The following is a 24,035-nucleotide window of genomic DNA, read 5'->3' on the forward strand; positions in this document are numbered from 1 at the left end:
TTATGTTGCTGATGCTCGAGGGAATGTTGAAGAAAAGTTTAGGACCCAAAAGCAGACAAAATTTCCCAGAAAGTTCTTGGTATGGCAAGCAATATGCAGTTGCGGCAAAAGAAGCCACTCATTTGTTACAACGGGCTCTATAAATACCGAAATTTACATCAAGGAATGTTTACAAAAAAGGCTGCTTCCATTCATAAGACTTCATAATGTGTCCACTTATTTTTGGCCTGACTTGGCATCCTGTCACTATGGCAAACAAGCCCTTGAGTGGTACAAGAACAATAATGTGGTATTTGTACCAAGAGAGGCAAATCCTCCAAACTGCCCGGAGCTAAGGCCAGTGGAGAGATATTGGGCTCTTGTTAAAAGAGAATTGAAGAGTACAAAAAAGGTGTCCAAAAGTGTGGTAGATTTTAAACGGAGATGGACTACATGTTCGAGCAAAGTGACAGAAAGCACTATAAAAACGTTAATGGAAGGGTTTCCGAAAAAGGTTCAAAATTTCATCACTAGTGATTAAAACTATAAAAATAATTTTTTTTGTAAATTGTAATAATAATTTCAATCAAATAAAAAAAAAATTAAAGCTGTAAGTTTAGTGGTTTCTTTTTTATAAACATATATGTATGTTAAGAATTTTTCGATCTCACTCCTTATATTTTTTTATGGATTTTACAAAAGAAAACACACAAAGTATGGTGAAAACAAACACTAATGTGAAGTAAAAACTTTTGCCATTTGATAGCTCAAGCGAGAAATAAGAAGAAAAAAAATTTAACAAACAAAACGAAACGAAAGAAGCACCTCAGCAGAAAAGCATCATGCAAATATAAGAAAAAAATTTCAATAAATTGAAAAATATGAAGAAAATAATATTTACACAAGCAAAGTGTCGAATGAAAGCAAATAAAAACAACAAAAAATATAATAAAATATAAAAAATGTTGTTTATAACAACCAACGTCAATTGTTTTGCATTATTTCTGCACCATGAATGTGAATTATTTGCCTCCTTTTTAATATAAAATAAATGTTTTAAAAAGTAAAATTTCGGATGTATTGTTGCGTAAAATACTGTTGAATACCCCAGCAGTTACACGTGAAATTTATATTCCCATTTCCCTCGATATTTCCATGAACTTTTCATTCACAATAATTGATTTTGTTTGTAACAGCTGTTTATTGTTTACAAAATTCAATCAAAAAATTTCACAACATGGGTAATTTTTGTCACGTGAACAAAGTTGATGAACGAAAAATGGGAAAAGAGAACATATTTCATATGAAATATTGAATCACGATAGTGTTATTGTCACTAATGTCTGACCACTTGGCTGACTCCAATTTATATATTTTGGGTCATTTGACATGTATTTGCTCTTTGTAGTGCAGATAGAAGTCAATTAGTTACTTTATACATCCCAGGTAATCTAGCGTGAAGCCAATTGTCACTTTAGTGTCTCTAAGTAATCTAAAGTGTAGTCACTTTAAACGATTATTTTGTACTGCTCTATTTTGTTATAATTTTTACAAACTTGTTTTATATGAATTGTGTTGATATAATTCTCATACAGTTTATTTTCCTGTTATATTGACATGGCATATGTAACCTAGCGTGAAGTCAATTGCCACTTTAGTGTCTCTAAGTAACCTATATTGTAATCACTCTAAACGTTTATTTTGTACTGCACTTTAGAATGATTACACCAGAAGAAATCTATTGGAGAGTTGACGGAGGAAGGTTTGTTTACAAGAAATCGGTTATTGGACTGCCTATGAGATGTCTTTTTAACTGACTTCAATTAGAGTTCAATTATCACACGAACATGTTGAAACTAGTTATGTATGTAGCTGATCAAGTTACCAGTTAGGTAGCTATAAGGTATCTAACTCTATGTAACATGTTTCTGAATCCAATGCGTTGACTACTTTGGACCAGCTACCAGACAGTCTCATTGTAATCATTGAAATAACTAGTAACGTAGCTAGTTACGTTACTAGTTGCCTCCAGAAATGATAGGTAAAAACACTAGTTCGGGATAGTCTCCGAGAACAGCAGAGAAGTTAAAGAAATAGTAGAAGAAATTATCTTTGAACCGTGATTAATATGCAAGATCAGAACGCTATTTGCATTAAAACTCCAATTACAACGAATTTTGAAATGATCGATTTCATAAAAGGGCAGAACTACTGCCAGAATAAATTCCCATGAAAAAGAAAAATTAAAATTTAACGTGAAAATTCGAAACTTCTATAAATACCTACCACATTTTATTATTATTGATAAACTCAAAATTTTAATTAGATTTTTTTTGGATATTATAAAATTTTTTTTATTTTTTTGTACTAGATTTCCTGACAAATACAATTTACCTGTTGCAAAAGTATTTTAACACATTATGTTGAACCACATTTCATTACTATTGACAAAATTCAGTACTTCTATTAACATTTTTTTGACTATTTTAACTCAGAATTTTGATTTTTTTTTTACTTTTTTTTTAGATTTCATGACAAATATAAATTTACTTGTTGCAATAGTTTTTTCAACACATTATGTTGAACATCATGTTGCTCAATCAGAATGCTTTCAACCCAAACACTTATATTTTATAAGTCTCTATGTAGATATAATTCGTCAGATAAGTATTTGTTGCCGATGTTGTTGAAGAAGATGATGATGATTAATCCAATTTGAACATTTAAAAAATCATAATCATAAAATCTATCTTTTATTTTACGTTTTATTTCACTTATGTGTATTTATCATAATTTCAACACTTTCATTTTTCTTTATTTCATTTCGTTTACACGTTCGTTCACTCTCTGCTTTTTTTTGTTGTTCCTTTTTGTAAATTATAAAATTTCTCTTTAGAAAAACAACGCAAAAAATAAATGTTTTGATTTCTTCTTGTTGTTTGACTCGTAACACACATGCACTAATACAAACAAACACTGTACAGTGGGATAGATTGGCAAATGAAGGGTAAAAATTAATAGTCTAGAATTTGGAAGTTACAATATCAGTCAGATGCCTTAACGTACCGAAATTAAGTACATTAGTACTGAATCATATTTTTTTCAGGACATTTGCAGACTTTTTAATCGGCAATAACATGTGAAATTTATGTTCGCATCAAGGGAAAATTGCTTTCGTCATATTCCCATGAACTTTTCATTCACAATAGTTGATTTTGTTCGTAACAGCTGTTTATTGTTTACAAAAATAAACAACATGGAGAATTTTTTCTTGTGAACAAAGTTGATGAACGAAAAATGTGAAAAGGAAACATATTCAATGTGAAATATTGATTCGCAATAGGGATGAATATGTTTTTTATTTCTATATTTATTGAAGGGTCAATACAAATTTAAGAAAATATTGCAATTTGTTGGCCTTCTCTTTATTGAAATACGAATTACATGTACATATTTAAATTTTTTTGACGTTTGAAGAATTAATTGGATTCTGTCAGATCCACTGTGCATACGCACTATTTAAAAACAATCAGGAAGGGGAATAAAACACGTTACCAACTACTCGACTACTGCTACTATTGTAAGACTATGTACATACGTACGTACATACATATGTATATAAGGGTGGCCCCAAAAAAGCTGCGCATGTTCCTAATTGCAATAAATTTTTTAATTTATTCTAAGTAAAAATGAGCTGGATCCAAATATCTTTCAAAGGAAAGACGTGAAAGATCATTGGAAGGCACATTCAATACCCCATCTGAAATGATCATCTAAGCTCAAAAATATTCAAACTTTTGGTTTTTTTTTTTGCAAACATTTTATATTTTTTAAATTATTATATATTGTATTTTTAGATTTTATTTTGAAACATTTGTAAAATATAAATATACTGAAGTTATTGGCCATTGTTAGCTATGACATTTTCCCATCTTTCTGGCAACATATGGATTCCCAGCCAAAAGAACTTGAGGCCACGAAGTCAATATCGGATACTCTGCTTCGATCGAAACAAACAGTAGTCGGACAGGGCAAGGTCTGGACAATAAAGCGAGTGTGGCAAAACTTCTCAAACACTTCATTCTAAATAGTTTTTAGCATGTATTGCAGCATGTGGCCGAGTGCTGTCATGATGGAATATTACAGTTTCATATCTGGCAGCATATTCTGGGCGTTTTTCTGCCAATGTTCGCTTCAAACAAATCAGTTGTGTTCGATACCGATTTCCTGTGATGGCCTTTCCAAATTTCAGCAGCTCATAATAAATAGCACCTTTTTGGTCCCACCCAATACAGAGAATTACCTTGGCGCCATAGATATTTGGCTTTAGTCGAGTCGACAGCTGGTTGACCGGGCATCACATACGATCTCTTACGCTGCGGGTTATTGCAATGGATCCATTTTTCATTCGGAGCAAAAATTTATTTCTTTTATAGCGTCCAAGCAGCATTTCGTATATGCAAAATCGTCTCTGGATTTCAATTCGTATGTTAACCAATTTCCTTGCTTTTGGATGAATCCTGCTGCTCGAAAACATTTTGAAATTGCTAATTGAGTAGCTCCCAATGATTTTGCAAGCTCTTGTTGAGTTTGACATGGAAAACAGAGATCGCCTAGGCTAGCCAAAAAAGTTTTAAACAAGAATCGGAGGCATTGCTCCATGAAGATTGTTGTCAAACTCAACAAGATCTTGCAAAATCATTTTTCTTGCGGCAATCTAAAAACGTTTGCGAGAAGCAGGATTCATTTAAAAGCAGAAAAATTGGGTACCATACTTATTGAAGCCGAGTGACCTTGAAAGACGATTTTGCATGCCCGAAATCATGCTTGAACGCAATAAAAGAAAATAATTTTTGAACCGAATCATAACTTCCTGTGAAAACTGGATCCATTACGATAACCCGAAGCGTAAGAGATCGTATGTGAAACCCGGCAAACCAGCCAAATCGACACTAAAGCCAAATTTCAATGGTGTTAAGGTAAAGCTCTGTATTTGGTGGGAGAAAAGTTTCCTTTCTATTATTAGCTGCTGAAATCTGTCGAGGCCATCACAGGGAACATAAATCAACTGATTATTTTGAAGCGAGCATTTGCAAAAAATGCCAAGAATATGCTGCTAGGCATAAAATCTTGATATTCCATCATGATAACTTTTGGCCACATTATGCAATATCTTTTAAAAACTATTTAGAATGAAGTGGTTGGGAAGTTTTACCTCATCCGCCTTATAGTCCAGACCTGAATATCTCTTCAACTAATAGAGACGTATTTTCTGTAGACCTTCTCAAGGACTATTTATATTTAAAATTTCAGCTCATTGGGATCATAAATGGATTTTTGGCGATTTTTTTAAAAAAATTCAAACCCGAGGTGACCAACTTTGGGGGGCTATGCACTGGCCACCATTATCGCTAGGAAGCTGAACAAATGTAAATCAACCCCTCAGCTGCAACCATGTGAAATTTCGTAACAATGTGTCTAATAGTTCGAGAGATACCGAATTATTTCCAAAAAAAAAATTTTAAACCACTGTGCGCATTCGAACACGAATGAATACTTATCCGAACGCGCTATTTTTTTATTTTTGGGATTCTCTTAATCGATATCGAATAAAATTTATAGGAAATTATAATGATTATGCTCGATAACGAACGAGTTTTAACTCCAGCGCTAATAAGCGTTCAAACAAAATAAAATTTCATTTTAGTTGGGAACATCAATACCTAAGATTTCCTCCATATAAACGGGACCAGCCTAATGTATATAAACATATGTACAATTGTACATATGTTCGTTTGTATGTAATTGAAGTATGTTTGTACATTTGAAGTATGTAACGTACCTCTTTCTATGTACGTGATGGTTACAAACTAATGTAAATGTACTACATACATATATCTAAGAAATACATAAGTACGTTTTTGTTTTTTTTTTTCATTTATTTATTTGTTGTTTTTCTTTATTTTTTTTTTATTTCACTTCTTTTTTCTTTTCAATGATCGTAAGCAATAATGTAATGCACAATGTGGAACAACAAACAACAACAATAATTGTTGTTGTTATTGTTGTATATGTGAGGTTATTGTTGTTGTTATTGTGGTATACGTAGTATGTACTTATGTACTCGTCGTATTCATACTCGTATTTATATACAAATAACGTTTTGTAACAACAAACAGGCGTGTTTGATTTGATACTCGACGTATTTGTTAGATACTCGTATTAAAACGTGAAAGCTTAAACGTAGTAAAATAACAAACAAACCACAACAACAACAAATAGTAGTAAAAATAATAATCGTAAGCGCGAGGAAAGTAGAGTTGCTTGTTACAGTGGTGTATCGTTGATTTTGGTTGTCAATATCACATAAAATGTTGCTGTATAGTTGTTTTTGTTTTTTTTCTTGTTTCATAAAATTTTATTTTTATGATTTCGTCTTTCGTTAAACAGCTGTTAAAATATGATGACGAATAGAAAACTTTTAAATATGTATGAATAAAAACCACGACGACAACAAAAAAAAAAACACAATGTTGAAAATTAAAAAAAAAAAACTAAACTAAACAAATTAAAGGCGCAACAGACGGACGAGGGTAGCGTTAAACAAAACACAGCCGTTTGTTAGAGAAACCGATGAATGACTAAAGTAGTCAAAAGTTTGGTTAACATCAAATACCCCACCATATAAATTCATATATATAAACATACATATGAGATTTGTAGATACGAACACACACAGAGATACATACATACATATGTATTTACTGAGGAGAGGTGCCAGATAGTTTTGACTAAAAAGTCGGCACAATTTAACAAAAAGTATTGGCATTGATGGCAATTTAGTTTTGAAAATATCGAAAAAACTACACAAAATTATATATAAATCACAGGTATACAAGTATTGGCCATTGTTAGCTATGACCTTTCTCATCTTTCTGGCAACATATGAATTCCGAGTCAAAAGAACAGCTTATCTTTTGAGGCCAAGAACGAATCAAGCGTTCTGCATCGATCGAAACAAATAGTTTTGAACTATAAGGCAAAACTTCCCAACCACTTCTTTCTAAATAGTTTTAAACAGATATATCAACATGTGGCCTAGCGTTGTCATAATGGAACATTACTGGTTTATGCCTGGCCGCATATTCTGGGCGTTTTTCGGCAAATGCTTGCTTTAAACGAATCAGTTGCATTCGGTACATATTACCTGTGATGGTCTGGTCAGATTTCAGCAGCTCATAATAGATAGGACCATTTTGCTTCCGCCAAATACAGAGCATTACCTTGGCGCCATGGATATTTAGGTTTGGTATCGATCTGGCTGATTGGCCGGGCTTCACAAACGGTCTCTTACGCTTCGGGTTATCGTAATGGATCCATTTTTCATCGCAAGTAATGATTCGGTGCAAAAATTATTTTTTTTATAGCGTTCAAGCATCATTTCGGATATGTAAGGTCTCTCAGCTCCAATTCGTATGGTACCCAATTTCCCTGCTTTTGGATGAATCCTGCTGCTCGCAAACATTTTGAAATTGCTGCTTGAGTAGCTCCCAATGATTTTTCAAACTCTTGTTGAGTATGATAACAATGATAACAAAAACTTCGTTCTAAAGATACGCCATCTATTGTAAATACCAATAGCATTTGCTAAACAATGGAAACTTTTAAACATCTTCAAGGAAAAATTATATTTTTTTTGGATAATATCTTAGTCGTACTGCTCGTATACAATTTGCATTTCAACAGGTCGAGACAGAAATGGAATACTATTATCTTTTCTGACGAATCCAAATACAATTTGTGAGGCAGTGATGAGAGAGCACTTGTAAGACAGTCGAAGACTGTGAATACCTTCAGTAGAAGGTATTCATGTTTTCATATCATAACATTTACTATGACTAAAATTGGATACAGATCTATTTGAAACATTGTTATGTATCCATAGGCTGAGGAAAATGTGACCTTCTTGGGTTCTAATCGAGTGGTTATAATCCAATCAGATACGTGTTTTGAAATGGGCTGCCCAATCGTCAGATCTCAATCCCATAGAAAAGCTATGTGAAATTGTAGATCGCAAAATAGTGACTACAAATTATGCCACGAAGGAAGCTTTATCACTGTGAAGCATTAACAAAAAACAAGGGATATCCAAACAGAAATTTTTTTGAACATATTTTTTCCAACAAATTTTTTTCCTCAAAATTTTCTTTTTCAGCTAATTTTTTTACCAACAATTTTATTTCACCGAATACAATTTTTGGTAAAACAAGTAAGAGAGCTATATGCGGCTGTGCCGAATCTTATATACCCTTCACCAAATTATTCTTCAAAATACAAATTTTAAATATTTTTAGGTTAACAAATTTTTTTTTTCCAAATATGTTTTTTTAATTTTTTGGAAATTTTTTTTTTTCAATTGTTATTTTAAATTTAAAAATTAATTTTTTTTTTAAAAAAATTAATTTTTTTTAAATTTAAAAAAAAAATTTTTTTGTTGAAAAAAAATTTGAGTTAAAAAATTTTTTTTCGATTTTGACCCATTGTAGGTCCAACTTACTATGGTATATACGTCGTTGCAAAGGTCATTGAAATATCTATCATTAGATATCCGTATTGTCTATATACAGTGACGGACAATACAATAGAATCACTACATATGAATTTGATTAAAGGGTAAAACTACAAAATTTGATTTCAAAATTTAAAATTTGTTCATTATATATTAATGCTCATAACGTAAACAATAAATAGAAAAAAATAAAATAAAAAAATAACACATTCTTATGTTAAAAACGATGTCAAATCTAAAAGACTAAATAAAATATTCGACATTCAAATAGAATCAGTCTTAAAATGATTAAAAATAAAAAATCATCATAAGAATTCGTTGTTTTCTTAATATTTTGTTGCATATCAATTATTTCTAATAACAGCATCAAATCTTTTGGGGATTGAATTTAACAAACTTTCGCATGTAGATCAGGAAATTGCATACCATATTTCCTGAATTTTCTGCTAAAGTTCTTCCTTGTTTTTCAATTTTTCAGGTCCGAGTTTGTCTTTTACTATTTTCCATAGGATTTAAGTGTGGTTATTGAGACGGCCATTCCATAACATGAATTTTGTTATATAAAAAACATTTTTTGGCAAGACCTGACGTGTGCTTTGTGTCATTATCTTGCTGGAAGAGCCATTTTAAGGGCATATTCCATTCTGCATGTGGCTTTATAACATTCTCCAAAATATTTACATACAAGTGCTTATCCATATTTTCTTTAATCCAATAAATTGGACCAACGCAATACCAAGAAAAGCATCCCCATATAATATTTCCCCAACCATGTTTAAACATTTTTGGTATTTGCCATTTTTTGGACGTCTAACCCATGTCTTATCATCACTACCAATTAAATTGGTCGTTTCGCCCGTCCACAACACATTTTGCCACTTTTTTATATTTTCTGGCCCACACCAATCCTTATGATTGCTCCTGGTTTTAAATGAAATATTGGTAGTGATTCTATTGTAATGTCCGTCACTGTAAATGACTTAGTAATCCAGGTATTTTGAATAGGTGAAAAATAGATCAAAAATCGAGGTTGTCCTGGTTTTTGTCTCATATCTATCTCAGCCATTTGTGGACCGATTTTGCTCGTTGCATTCGAGAAGTTTCCTATTTAAAATCTGACAGAATTATTGAAGATTAGGATCCCGAAGATATCTGGGGTCTTCAGAAAATTGATTCAAGAGATTTCAAGGATCCAGAATATATATACTTTATAGGGTCGGAAAATTATATTGTGGAAATTACAAACGGAATGACAAACTTATATATACCCGAAGGTGAAGGGTATAAAAAATAAAATTTCTATATAACTTATTTGGTGGCTTCGGAAAGTTGATTTCAACATACAGACGGACATGGCTATTAGGGTGGCCCTTAATAAACGAAAGTTCGATTTTGGCCATTCTCACCCCCCAGTTTGGTGAACATTAGTAAAAAAAAATCACCGTGAAAAACTTTTAGGTAAATCGGTTGGGGTTAAGACGTGCTTGCGGCACTCTCAAGTTTTGAGATGCATTTACAAGGGGAAAAAAATAATTTTTTCCAGTTTTTGTAAAAATTTTGTCATGAAAAAATTACTTTTCCAATTTAATTTAATAGAATAGAAATGTGTACGCAATTGTCGTTCTAATGAGACATAAAAAACAGAAATTGGTCAAAAAATGTTAAAGTTATTAAAAATTCGCCAGGCCATTAACGTGTCTCAGGCAACTGGAACAAGAAATGTAGCAAAAAATTTAACATAACATATAAAATAATTGCATTAAGAATTCAAAAATGCTAAATTACCATTAAATAAAAATTTAATATAAACCGGTTAACCGGTTTTTTTGAAGACAAAAACCGAAACTGATTAACCGGTTTCTTTTTTAAAGACAATAGTCGAAACCGGTTTTTTCAAAAACACAATTTTTCGGTTAAACCGAAAACCGGTTTTTTAAATATTTGGAATAGTTTCTAATGTATTATCGCAAAAGAAAAATGTGGAAATAACAATCAATATGACAAACTTATATATACCATAATTATGAAGGGCATTAAAAGAGTATTTTCTATTTAATTCGAAGCTTGCTTAAATTTTGAGACAACCTATATTTCAATTGAATCGTTCCACATCCTTTAAAGTTTTTAATTTCTATCAAAGTTATAACAAAATACATAATGCAAGGTATTTTGGGACAATTCTAAAAAACCGGCATGTTTGAAGCAAAAATCGTCTAATCTGGCGTTCTCGCTCATAAAGTTAATGATGTGACTGACTCTCACTCTCTCTCATTAACAGTATCTAGCAAAACACTAATAATAATAAAAGCAATATTGAGATATCACTACACATACATCCATATATACATTCATATGTAGGTATGAGTTTATGATCATAGTCCAAGAGGTGGAGAGTTGTTTGTTACAACAAACAGTTAATGTCAAATCTTTATGAAGTTCTTTCTTAAGTGAAGGTGTTGGGGGGAAATTTTCTCATTTCTTCTAAATTTACCTTTTCTATAAATATTTGGAAACAGTGTCATGGTAAAATAAGTAAAAAAAATTGTATTGTAACTAGAAAGTGAAATCAGCTTAGAGATCTTGGACGATGAACAAGAACGTGTTTCTTGGAACATTTTATTAAGCGTTATACAAAATTATTTTTATTATATTATTTCATCATATTTATTATTTTTACATATTTGACTCTATCAATTAATCTATTGTAATTCCATGAATACAATTTTATGAAAGTTCTGACAAATTAAACTTCTAGTCCCTTTAATTTTACTCTTTTAAATGATTGGTGATCTTCATTATTTATTAATTACAGAAATTGGTAGTATACATACTGACAATTTGAGTAGTTTTATATTAAACCGAATATTAGGTTCGATTTGGTTCAGAATTGAAAAACTAAATTTTTATCGAACTGAAAAAATTACTTATTATAGTCTTCATTGCGTCCAAAAACGTGTTAATTCCCTATCACGTTTTAATGTTTATTGTAAGATTAGAGATAATTGTGTAAATATTTATTAGATTCTAAAATCAGCATTATGTTGTTGTCAGCAGTTAGTTGTTGAAGACATATTACATTTCAAAATTGTTGTTCCAATAAAAAAAAAAACAAACAGATAATTTCGTTAACTTTGAAAATATTTTATCTATAAAAGACTTTTAATGTACACAGAATGGAAAAAAAGGGTCAAGCCCGACCATATAATACCCTATACTGAGTATATGAGCAAATTATGAACCGATCGCAAAGTTAGTAACATGATTTCTGTGCATATAAAACATAGCTGAGTTAAATTTTATCTCGATATTAATATTTATATGGGAGCTATGTTTAATTATGGACCGATCATCATAAAATTAGTTGTCACAATTTGTTTATACGAGTACAGTGCTCTCGCGATAATATGAACTAATTAAAACCAGGCCAGTTCACTTTTGCAAGATTGTTCATATTTGCGAATGGCATCTAATACCCATCTACAGCTAGGGAAGTCCAAAAATTATTAAACAGTTGAATTAGAATTTAGCCACTACCCGGTTGATTTAGATTTCAACTCTGTGTAGATAGATAAAATACGATAAAAAACAAAAATAAGCTGTTCATATTTTAAAAAGCTTTAAAATAGGAGCAGCTTTGTTTACTATGTTCATATTTTAGAGTACCCTATGGAAGTAAAAAGTGTTCATATTTTGGGGTGTTCATATTATCGCGAGTGCATATGGAATTTATTTGTTTTACATTTTATCTAAATTCCAACATTTTTAAGACATTTATGCTTGTTAAAGTGGTTTCCGTAAGTGGGCCTTATATGGGAGCTATGACTAATTATGGAGCCATCGTCATACAATTAAGTGACATGACTTTCCTATATATAAAAATAATTTGGAGCGATGTTTTTGTAATCTATAGTATATAAATTAAACATTTATTAAGTGTTTAACTTAAAAATGCGAGATTTACTATAGAAAGCGTATCTTTCGAACTCGGTTTTTGTTTTTAATAATTTATATGTAATTTTGAAGGGTACATATCTGTCATTTATTCTCACTTAGTTCTTAACAAAAACTTAGTTGTTTACACGAATTAGTGTGCTGAATTCCCAATAATTGATAAATTCACTGAAATTTATTGTTGGGGTATAAGCTAGTTCCTATGTGCATTTCACTGGTTGCTTAGGCCAGATCATCAGGAAACCTTTTCCCAAGAGGCTTTAGAAAAACTAAATATATTATACAAATAAAACACTAGAGTGAATGAGAATTGCAGACACTCAAGTTTTATTTGTAAAAATATCAAAGCTTAAACAAAACACCAACAATAAACAGTGAGTTTGCTTCGAAAATGTCGAATTTTGTGCCAACAAAGCGTCACCTGTGGGAAGTTTTGCTTTACTTCTTTAATTTGAAAAAAAGTTCGGCTGAAGCACACCGAAGCTTATGGCGGCTCAGAAAATTTTAAGACCAAGAATTGGATGCATTACTCCATGAATATTGTTGTCAAACTCAATAAGAGTTCGCAAAATCATTGGGAGCTACTCAAGCATCCAAAAACAGAGAAATTGGGTACCATACGAATTGAAGCCGAGAGACCTTGAACGACGAGTTTGCATGTTCGAAATGATGTTTGAACGCTATAAAAGAAATCATTTTTGCACCGAATCATTACTTGCAATGAAAAATGGACTCATTACGATAAACCCGAAGAGTAAGAGATCGTATGTGAAGTCCGGCAAACCAGCTTAATCGACACCAAAGTCAAATATCCATGGCGCTAAGGTAATACTCTGTATTTGGTGGACCAAATGGCTATTGTGAGCTGATGAAATCTGGGCAGACCATTACAGGCAACCTGTGCCGAACGCAACTGATTCGTTTGAAGCGATATTCCATCATGACAACACTCGGCCACATGTTGCAATACCTCTTAAAAACTATTTACAATGAAGTGGTTGGTTAGTTTTGCCTTACCCGACTTATAGTCTAGAACTTGCCCCGGCCGAATACTATTTGTTTCAATCGAAGCAGAACGCTCTCTCTGGGATTCGCTTTACTTTGGAACAGAGTATCCGATATTGGCTTGATTCGTTCTTGGCCTCAAAAGATAAGCAGTTCTTTTGGCTCGGAATCCATATGTTGCCAGAAAGAAGGGAATAGGTCATAGCTAATAATGTCCAAAACTTTAAATAAATTTATATTGTACAAGGGTTTCAAAATAAAAGCCAAAAACAAGTAAGAAAGTATGGTCGGTCAAGCCCGACCATATAATACCCTACACTAAGAAAAATAGCAAAAACATTTTTCTTTTAAAATATCAATAATTTATATTATTGAATGATTTTCGGAAGTGGGCCTTATATGGGGGCTATGACCAATTATGGACCGATCACCATCAAATTAGGTCGTGTGATTTATGTCTATATGAAAGTTTACTATGTTGAATTTTGTGAGTATACCAACATTATTAAGCGATTTATGCACGTTAAAGTGATTTTCGGAAGCGGGTCTATATGGGAGCTATGACTAATTATAGACCGATCGTAACAAAATTTGGTGACATGAATTTTGTATATATAAAACATATTTGTAGCGAATTTTGTGTAGATACATGTATAAATTAAACATTTATGACCGATAAAGTCCAATTTCGGGAGGACATTTGTATGGGGGCTAGGTGAAATAATGGACCGATTTCAGTCAGTTTCAACAGAAAAAATTATATGTACCAAATTTGATCGAAATATCTTCAAAATTGCGACCTGTACTCTGCGCACAAGGTTTACATGGACAGCCAGCCAGACGGACGGACATCGTTTAATCGACGCAGAGAATGATTCTAATATTTTTGGGCGTTACAAACATCTGCACAAACGCACAATACCCTCCCCACTATGGTGGTGTAGGGTATAATTAAAAAAAACCCTCGTTTTTCAAAAATTATAAAAAAATCGTGAGATAAGTTCTGTAAAACTCATCAATTGGGGAAAAATCCTCGTACAACTAATACAAGACAAGTCAATAGCAAGAGCGTTTAAAAAATTCCAAAAAATTACTGCCCATGAGGTTATCAATAATCTAAAAATGGAATCCGTCAAATCCTATTTAGGAAAGACATTTGTATGGGGGCTAGGTGAAATAATGGACCAATTTCAACAGTGAATTTTATAGAAATATCTTCAAAATTGCGTCCTGTACTTTGCGCACAAGTTTTAAATGGACAATCAGCCAGTTAGAAATTGATTCTGAGGTGTGTTTCAGAATAATATTTGTGGGCGTTACAAATTTCAGCACAAACGCATAATATCTTCCCCACTGTGAGGGTGTAGGGTGTACAATTATTAGTAATCAAACAAAAAGTAACTACATAATAAATAAACAATGTTTTAGATAAGAGAATATCACTTCAGTTGTTCGGTACATTCTATATATAAACTAAAGTCATAATTGTGGGTGCTATTTATTAGATATTAGAGAAATATATACAGTGGGACCTCGATTATTGGTCGGGACCGGAAGCATTCTGGATAATCAATTTTCCCGGTTAATTGAGTACCAATTTTGAGTAGTTTTTTAAAGGATTTTATGTACATGTTTAAATAATATAAGGATTTTATTAAATTTCGGTTATATGCCCACAGCATTTCATTTTCTGGGCAGAGTAAGTTATTCTACGCATTTTTCAAAACTGCAGAAGTAACAGCGTTCCAAGCATTATTAATTGACAACAGTGCTTTCTTGATGTTAAACGCTAGTTTTTGCACTATAGTTTTTCGATAATGACATTTAAAGCTCCATATTGCACATCGGTTGGATCAAAGACGTGACATTTGGTTAGGAAAATTGTATAAATCGTTCATTGCTGAGTTTTTCTATACTATTGATATGAATTGTGGCAGCTATATAATCAGCTGAAGATTTTTGTCCAAGTTTGTGAATACCATGTCGCTTTTTTGTTTAATTTTGAGTGAAATATTTTAGACTTTTTATTCACTATTAATCCAGAACTTTTGTTTCTTCAGTAGTCTTTAAATATTTTCAGTTTCGAATGGGGAATTCCTCTTTCGTTTTATTCACATTGTTTTTGTTGTTCAAAAATAATCGAAAAAAATGTTGCTTATAATCCCGGATAATTGAGGTAATTACGGTTAATCGATACAAAAAAGTTGAAATCGATCCAAAATTTGTTTCTTTTTCTTTCACGGATAATTGATGTTGCCGGATAATCGAATCACGGATAATCGAGGCCTCACTGTACATTAATCTAAGACGAACTAATTACTATATATTCAATCAGTAAATTGAGGTGATGTCATCATTATCAATAAATAATTTCATTACTTAAAACAAACAATGTATGATAAATATGTAGCTGTAAAAGACAACATTATGATTAGGTGACGAGTTAAGGAAATATCTGTCTGTATAAATAACAATATACGATCCAACAATTTTCAATTTCTTAAAATTATCGAGAATTTTTCAAAGGGTAAATCCAAGAAATTGTAGAGAATTTTTGAAATAACGAATCTCGATCAATTTTGCTAATGATTTGATGTTGTCAAATCTTCGAGAATGAGATACATGTGAATCGTGATAAAATATTAAAAACTTCTGACATTTATATCCTGAAATCATATTAATATCTAATTCCGTTAAACTACGTTTTCAATTTGTGCTAAAGGAGTTGAATAACTGAGAGAATGATTATATCTTGATCAGCTGATTCATGGAAGCTGCTCAGAGGTAAAGTAAAGCAAAATCATATGAATTCCATGCTTTTGGATCACTCATATGCACCTTAACGGCTTCTTAAACTGTCATGACATTTAAAATACCATCCGTCTAACAAAACTAAACATGCTCCTTTAGTTCTATGTACGAACTTGAAGAAAAAAAACCCTGAAACAAGATAAGACAATAAAAAATAGCAACTGATAGACAAAATAAAAAAAAATATGTTAATATATGTATTTGTTTACTTTACTTTTTTTTCTAAAAAAAAACAAAAAACAAATTGCGCCGTTTAAATTTGTATTGGCAATTGTTGTCAGTGTGTATTTGATGCGCGGCCGATTCTGGTAAAATCTGGAGTAATTTTATAAAACAATTTTAACTACGCATAAATGTTTAGATTAATTATAAAATGAAGAAGAATAAACCAATAATAAAATAATTTTATATTAAAGGTTTTGAAAAAGATAAAGATACAAAATGGAATTGGGCAAATCTTGGCCAAATGCTCTAAAATTTACAACATGAAATTATTTGGGAAATTGGAAGTACATACCTTTACAAAGGTGTTGGTTCATTTTAAATTAGTTCGAATATTGATTTGTTTGGAGGATTACAAAGTTTGGTTTTGATCTGAGGACCTTGAAATGCATTTCATATACTATTGCTCATATAAAGAACGATTCAGGACAAAACCAAATAAAAGTCTGTAAATTTATGCGGCAACGGTATTTTATTAAATTCCAGATTGAATTGTGATGTAGTTTTTGTTTCCATCAGGGACATGCTTAGTCCACCCAGGTCCAAAGGTCTTTCTTTGAAATATATTTTACCACAGAGCAGTATTTTGTCTTCGGAATACGATACCTATTTTATAAGTTTACTAGCTGACCCGATGCGCTTCGCCACCCCAATTAGAAGAAAGAAATAGTACTATCAATTGTAAATCTCTAATTTCATATTTCTGGGTCCATTATTATAGAAAATGCAAAATGTGTTCCTAATTTTAAATTTTTAGGTTTATTATTATAAAATATTCAAAAAGTACCATTGCAATAAGGAAATCATTGATTATCACTTTTAAATTCGCATTCACTAAACCATAACCCGTCAAGTTTGAATTTTAGATTTGTATATCATTTCCTATATTATCAACTAATTTTGTTTCTATAATACTTAATATTTAATAAATTATCACAAAACCGAAACCGATCGGTTTTTAATTTTTTAAAACCGAAACCGCGGTTTTGAAATTCTTCGATTTTTTGGAAACTCTAGGTCCATTATTATAGGAAATTCAAAAAAGTACCATTAGAATATATAAAAAGTTCCAAAAATCCCCCACTTGTGGTTTCCCACTCACTCGGGTCCATATAAGCTTAATTTCATGGCTTTAGGTTCATTGGTGAAGAAATTACAAAAAGTACCATTCGAATAAAGAAAAAGTACCAAAAAGTCTCCCCCTAGAATTCTAACTCACTTAGGACCATATATGCTTAATTTCATGTTTTTATGTCCATTGCTATAGAAAATTCAAAAAAGTACCATTAGAATAAACAAAAAGTACCATGAGGTATCCGCTTGAATGTTCAATCACTTAGGACCACATACGCTTAATTTCATATTTCTATGTCCATTATATTATAGAAATTTCAAAAAAGTACCATTAGAATAAACAAAAAGTACCAAAAAGTCTCCCCCTAGAATTCTCACTCACCTAGGACCATATATGCTTAATTTCATGTTTCTAATTCCATTGTTATAGAAATTTCAAAAAAGTACCATTAGAATATAGAAAAAGTACCAAAAAAGCCACACTTGTGGTTTCCCACTCACTCGGTTTATATATAAGCTTTATTTCATGTTTCTAGGTTCATTGGTGAAGAAATTACAAAAAGAAATTACAATAAAGAAAAAGTACCAAAAAGTCTCCCCCTAGAATTCTCAATCACTTAGGACCATATATGTTTAATTTCATGTTTCTAAGTCCATTGTTATAGAAATTTCAAAAAAATACCATTAGAAGAACAAAAAAGTACCTATAGTTCAGTTCACACATTTTGGTACCTAAATATTATCCCCTATTCCTAACACTAACTTCACTGAGATACGCTAACTTTAATGTCGATAACTGAAATAATTTAAAATATTAAAAAAGTACCATTAGGAGAAAAGTACCAATTTCCCTTTTCTTCCTTGAACACCCCTCAAGTTTGAAAATTAAAAATATTCCATTTTGCCAAATTGATTATGCTACAGGCATGTCTCAAAATATTAAAATCTGTGTTAATGTGCCCAAGAATAAATATGTTTTAAAAAAGTACCAAACTGTTTACCCGGATTTGGCCGAATATACACCTTGGTACTCGAGTTCCAAATAACACCCTGTTAGTTAATTTTTGTATGAATCCAGGAACCAACGTTAAAATAATTATCAAAATTGGCTTAATAATTTCAAATATAATGTATTTTCCCGATTTTATCCTCTTTTTGGTACCTTTTTTATCCCCATGAGGTGGTACAATTTTATTCAAATAAATTTCTGTAACGTGTTGGGAGCTCATAATAAAATATTCGTATGTCTATGTCAAATTATAGAAAAACATATTTTATGAAAAAGTACCAAAAATAAACACAATTTTTATCCCTTAAGGGTTCGAATTTCAAAATAGTACCAAACTTATATTTTTTATTTTTTGATAAGTAAATAATACGATTTAAAATTTGGTTCTATGTTTATTGGTTTAAAAGATACATAGGGTGCCAAAAAAGTACCAAAATACAGTTTTTACCCGTTTTCTCCCCTAAATGTTTCGAATTTCGAAAAAGTACGAAACACCTGTCAGCTTATTTTTTGAGTGGAGTAACATGCAATTTTAAGTTTTTTTGTATCTTTATTAGTTTTTAAGATCGAATTTATCCGTTTTACCCCCTAAACGTTCGAATTTCCGAAAATCCCTTCTTATCGGATCGTTTTGGGGAGGGAGGAACCCACAGTTAAAATTTCATGATTCTAGCTTCAGTCGTTTGGGCTGTGCGATGATGAATCAGTCAGTGTGTCAGTAACGTTACTCTTTTATATATATAGATTATACCCTTCACCTTCGTCATTCCGTTTGTAATTTCCACAATATAATTTTCCGACCCTATAAAGAATATATATATATTCTAGATCCTTATAGATAGCGGAGTCATTTAAGCCATGTCCGTCTGTCTGTCCGTCTGTCTGTTAAAATCAATTTTCTGAAGACCCAGATATCTTCGGGATCCAAATCTTCAATAATTCTTTCAGACATGCTTTCGAAAAGTTTCCTATTTAAAATCAGCAAAATCATTGGTCCACAAATGGCTGAGATATGAGGAAAAAACCAGGACAACATAGATTTTTGACCTACTATATCTGGATTACTAAGTCATTAATATAGACAATATGGATATCTAATGATAGATATTTCAATGACCTTTGCAACGATATATATAAGACCATAGTAAGTTGGACCTACAATGGGTCAAAATCAGAAAAAAATATTTTTTAACCCGATTTTTTTTTCACAAAAAAAATTTAAAAAACAAACATTTTTTTTTTAAATTTAAAAAAATTAAAATTTTAAAAATTAAAATAATTCGAAAATTTTTTTTCCAAAAAATTAAAAAAACAACTTTGGAAAAAAAAAATTTACCTAAAAATATTTCAAATTTGTATTTTGAAGTATAATTTGGTGAAGGGTATATAAGATTCGGTTCTGCCGAATATAGTTATCTTACTTGTTCAAGACAATTTCGGATACTCTGTTCCAAAGTTAAGCGTATCCCAGAGAGAGTGTTCTGCATCGATCGAAACAAATAGTAGTCGGACGGGGCACGGTCTGGACTATAAGGCGGGTGAGGCAAAACTTCCCAAACACTTCATTCTAAATAGTTTTTAACAGGTATTGCAACATGTGGACGAAGGTTGTCATAATGGAATATTACGGTTTCATGTCTGGCCGTTTTTAGGCCAATGTTCCCTTTCAAACGAATCAATTGCGTTCAGTTCAGATTCCCTGTGATGATCTGATCAGATTTGAGCAGGTCATAATAGTTAAGACCTTTTTGCTCCCACAAAATAAAGAGGTTTCCGGGCTTCACATACGATCTCTTACGTAATGGATCAATTTTTCATAGCAAGTAATGATTTGGTGCAAAAATAATTTTCTTTTTTAGCGTTCAATTATAATTTCGAACATACAAAATCGTCATTCAAGGTCTCTCGGTATGGTATCCAATTTCTCAGCTTATGGATGAATCCTGCCGAATGATTTTGCAAGCTCTTGTTGAGTTTTACAACAATCTTCATAGAGTAATGCCTTCAATTCTTGATCTTCAAACTTTTTTGGCTGTCTTTTTTGGCTCGCTATATATCGATGGTTACAAACTTCTTTTGGACTGAATTGGATGATATGGTCAGAACTGCGCTACGTACCACAAAGCTTATGCCACATTGGACATTCTGCAATAGCGATTTGAGGTTATGTTCATCTAACATGGAGATGATGTGAACTGGCCACCAAGATCATACGATTTGCCCCGTTATACTTTTTTTGTAAACCTAATACAGACGCAAACAAATATGGTACACATCAAAAGGCAATGACAATTATACATACATCCTTGCCCTAATAATATTCCAACTTAAATTACTCAACATTAAATTCACAACTTCATTTATACAAATAAATCTTTGATTATAATTTATTACTATTTCAAAAGTTCTTCTTTTTCATAATATATTTGCTTAGAACAACAATAAGAGCAGCAGTAATACAAAAACTAAAAAACTAAGTCACATAAAACAGATGGTCAGTCATTATGTTTAAGAATCACAAACAGAGGAGACAACAAAATCATGTGGTTTCAATTACCAACCAAATTTGTGGCTCGTCTTCTTCACACTACTGCACAATTTGGGTCAACGGTTTTGGCTTCGTTCTTTTTTTCATTTCAAATTTTTTTTTTTTGGAAAAATGTAGCTGTGTCATCAACAATGCCAAACTAAAAATTTAAAACATAAATAAAAAGAAAAATAAAAAAAAACATTACGTTGGAATGGAGGCACCACCATTGACCATTTAAAATAAAGTTACAAAAATAACAGTAAACAGCTTAACAAGCTTTACAGCTAAAATGTCAAAATTTAAACGAATACTGACACCACTTAACAGTGTTTAAAATCTTAAAATTTAGCTACTTTTTTAAAGAAATAAAATTAAATGAAGTTGATTTAAAAGTTTCTTAATTGTAAAGAATTTTATTTGAAGCCCATCGATTGCTCACCAAAGCTTATTGTGAATGTGTTTCATCGGTTTCAACGTGCGAGAGATGGTTTGTGCTGTTCAGAAGTGGTGATTTTGATATGGAAGACAAAGATCGGCCAGGCGAGCCAAAAAAGATTGAAGACCAAGAATTGGAGGCATTACTCTATGAAGAATGTTGTCAAACTCAACAAGAGCTTGCAAAATCATTGGGATTTATTCAAGCAGCAATTTCAGCAGCAGACGATTTTGCATGTTCGAAATGATGCTTGGACGCTATAAAAGAAAAGTAATTTTCCAACGAATCATTACTTGAAATGAAAAATGGATGCAATACAATAGCCTGTAACCGTAGAAGATCGTATGTGAAGCCCGAACAACCAGCCGAATAGACACCAAAGCCAAATATCCATGGCGCTAAAGGAATTCTCTGTATTTGGTGGGAACAAAAAGGTCCTATCTAGTATGAGCTGCTAAAATCAGACCAGACCATCATAGGGAACATCAAACCGCAATATTCCATAATGATAAAGCTCGGCCACATGTTGCAATACCTGTTAAAAAGTATTTAGAATGAAGTGGCTGGGAAGATTTGCCTCATCCGCTTTATCGTCCAGACCGTGCACCGTCCGACTGCTATTTGTTTCGATGTTCTGCATCTCTCTGATATACGCTTCATTTTAGAACAGAGTATCCGATATTGGCTTGATTCGTTCTTGGCCTCAAAAGATGATCAGTTGTTCTGGCTTGGAATCCATATGTTGCCAGAAAGATGGGAAATGGCCATAGCTAACAATGGTCAATACTTTGAATAAATTTATGTTTTACAAATGTTTAAAAATAAAAGCTAAAAATTTGAAAAAAATCATCATTTTAAAGTCATACACCCAATAAAAAGTACTTCTTCCTTGGATTCTTAATTTTTTTTTGGAACATTTTTATTACACAGTCTAACATTCCACCCCAACTGACCTAAAAGTTCACTAACAAATCATGCAAATTATGGCGGCTGACTTTCTTTTTATTAAAAACATTGTATTTTTACATAATCTTAGCAAAAGTCTTTAACAGCCAAAGCCTCTCTCTCCAGCTGTGCACTTAAACACAGAAAAATATGATATAAATTAAATAATATTATATAAATACAATATGTAGTATATTTTAACGAATAAAATTATATACATAAATACAGCGAGAATAAAAAAACAGGCGTTAAAAATCCACATTAAGCTAAAAAGCCTTTTAAAATATTGCTTTCGTCTGCCAGCCAACGCACTCTGGGCCAGAATTTAGTATAATATTTTTAACACTAGAGGAAAGTGACATACTACATACATATTTGCGGTAAATTTGTGGCAACTGTTTTAAAACGAAAAGTTTTCATATAAACAAGTAAGAGAGCTATATTCGGCTGTGCCGAATTTTATATACCCTTCACCAAATTACACTTCAAAATACTAATTTTAATTATTTTTAGGTAAACAAAATTTATTTTTTTTCCAAAGTTGTTTTTTTTAATTTTTTGGAAAATAAAAATTTCGAATTGTTATTTTAAAACTTTTTTTTTAAATTTAAGATTTTTTTTTTAAATTTAAAATTTTTTTTTTTTTTTAAAAATAAAAATTCGGGTTAAAAAATATTTTTTCCGATTTTGACCCATTGTAAGTCCAACTTACTATGTTCTTATATACGGCGTTGCAAAGGTCTTTGAAATATCTAGCATTAGATATCCATATTGTTTATATTAATGACTTAGTAATCCAAATATAGGTGAAAAATCGAGATTGTCCTAGATTTTTCCTCATATCTCAGCCATTTGTGGAGCGATTTTGCTGATTTTAAATAGGAAACTTCTCGAAAGCATGTCTGACCGAATTATTGTAGATTTGGATCCCGAAGATATCTGCGGTCTTCAGAAAATTGATTTCAACAGACAGACGGACATGGCTTAATCGACTCCGCTATCTATAAGGATCCAGAATATATATACTTTATAGGGTCGGAAAATTATATTGTGGAAATTACAAACGGAATGACAAACTTATATATACCCTTCTCACGAAGCAGAAGTATATAAAAAGGAAAAAAGGAAAATGTAAAAATGTTTGGAGAACTTATCACAAATAATATTCAAACAAAAAAATCAATATGCGCCCTAATTAGCATGTTTTAGCTAATTTGTTGGATGATGCTTTTAGATAGTGGACTTTAGCACAATTTCCACCTTGCATATTCATTTTGAACAGAAGAATGTTTTTCTGGGTATCTATATATATAAAAGTCAAAGTGTGTGGGTCGACTCCATACTCAATAAAACTCGACCGAGAGCCAAGCCCATTTTGTCACTGATACCACCATTCCAATACATTTCCTGAACACTGAACCAATTGCTATCTGCTACTTGTAATCGCCCTGTTGAGTCAGCAACAGCACCTAGTAAGATAGAATTGCTTGACCGAAGTTTGTCA

General features: G+C 31.7%; 1 protein-coding gene across 8 annotated transcripts in view; it reads right to left on the minus strand.

The window, feature by feature from the left end:
* Positions 1–24,035, minus strand: part of PAN3 (Poly(A) specific ribonuclease subunit PAN3) — a 103,499-nt gene that overhangs the window by 42,247 nt on the left and 37,217 nt on the right. For 2 of the 8 annotated variants that reach the window (XM_065502942.1, XM_065502937.1), the window contains exon 1: positions 2,530–2,845. The exons of 4 other annotated variants lie outside the window; for them this stretch is intronic. The gene's annotated coding sequence lies outside the window, so the exon portion shown is untranslated. Of the gene's footprint in view, positions 1–2,373; positions 2,495–2,529; positions 2,846–24,035 lie in introns of those variants that run through there. 2 more of the 8 variants (XM_065502939.1, XM_065502944.1) reach the window with 2 other exon arrangements.

Source organism: Calliphora vicina, chromosome 3, assembly GCF_958450345.1.
Source record: "Calliphora vicina chromosome 3, idCalVici1.1, whole genome shotgun sequence".
Classification (NCBI taxonomy): Eukaryota; Metazoa; Arthropoda; class Insecta; order Diptera; family Calliphoridae; genus Calliphora; species Calliphora vicina.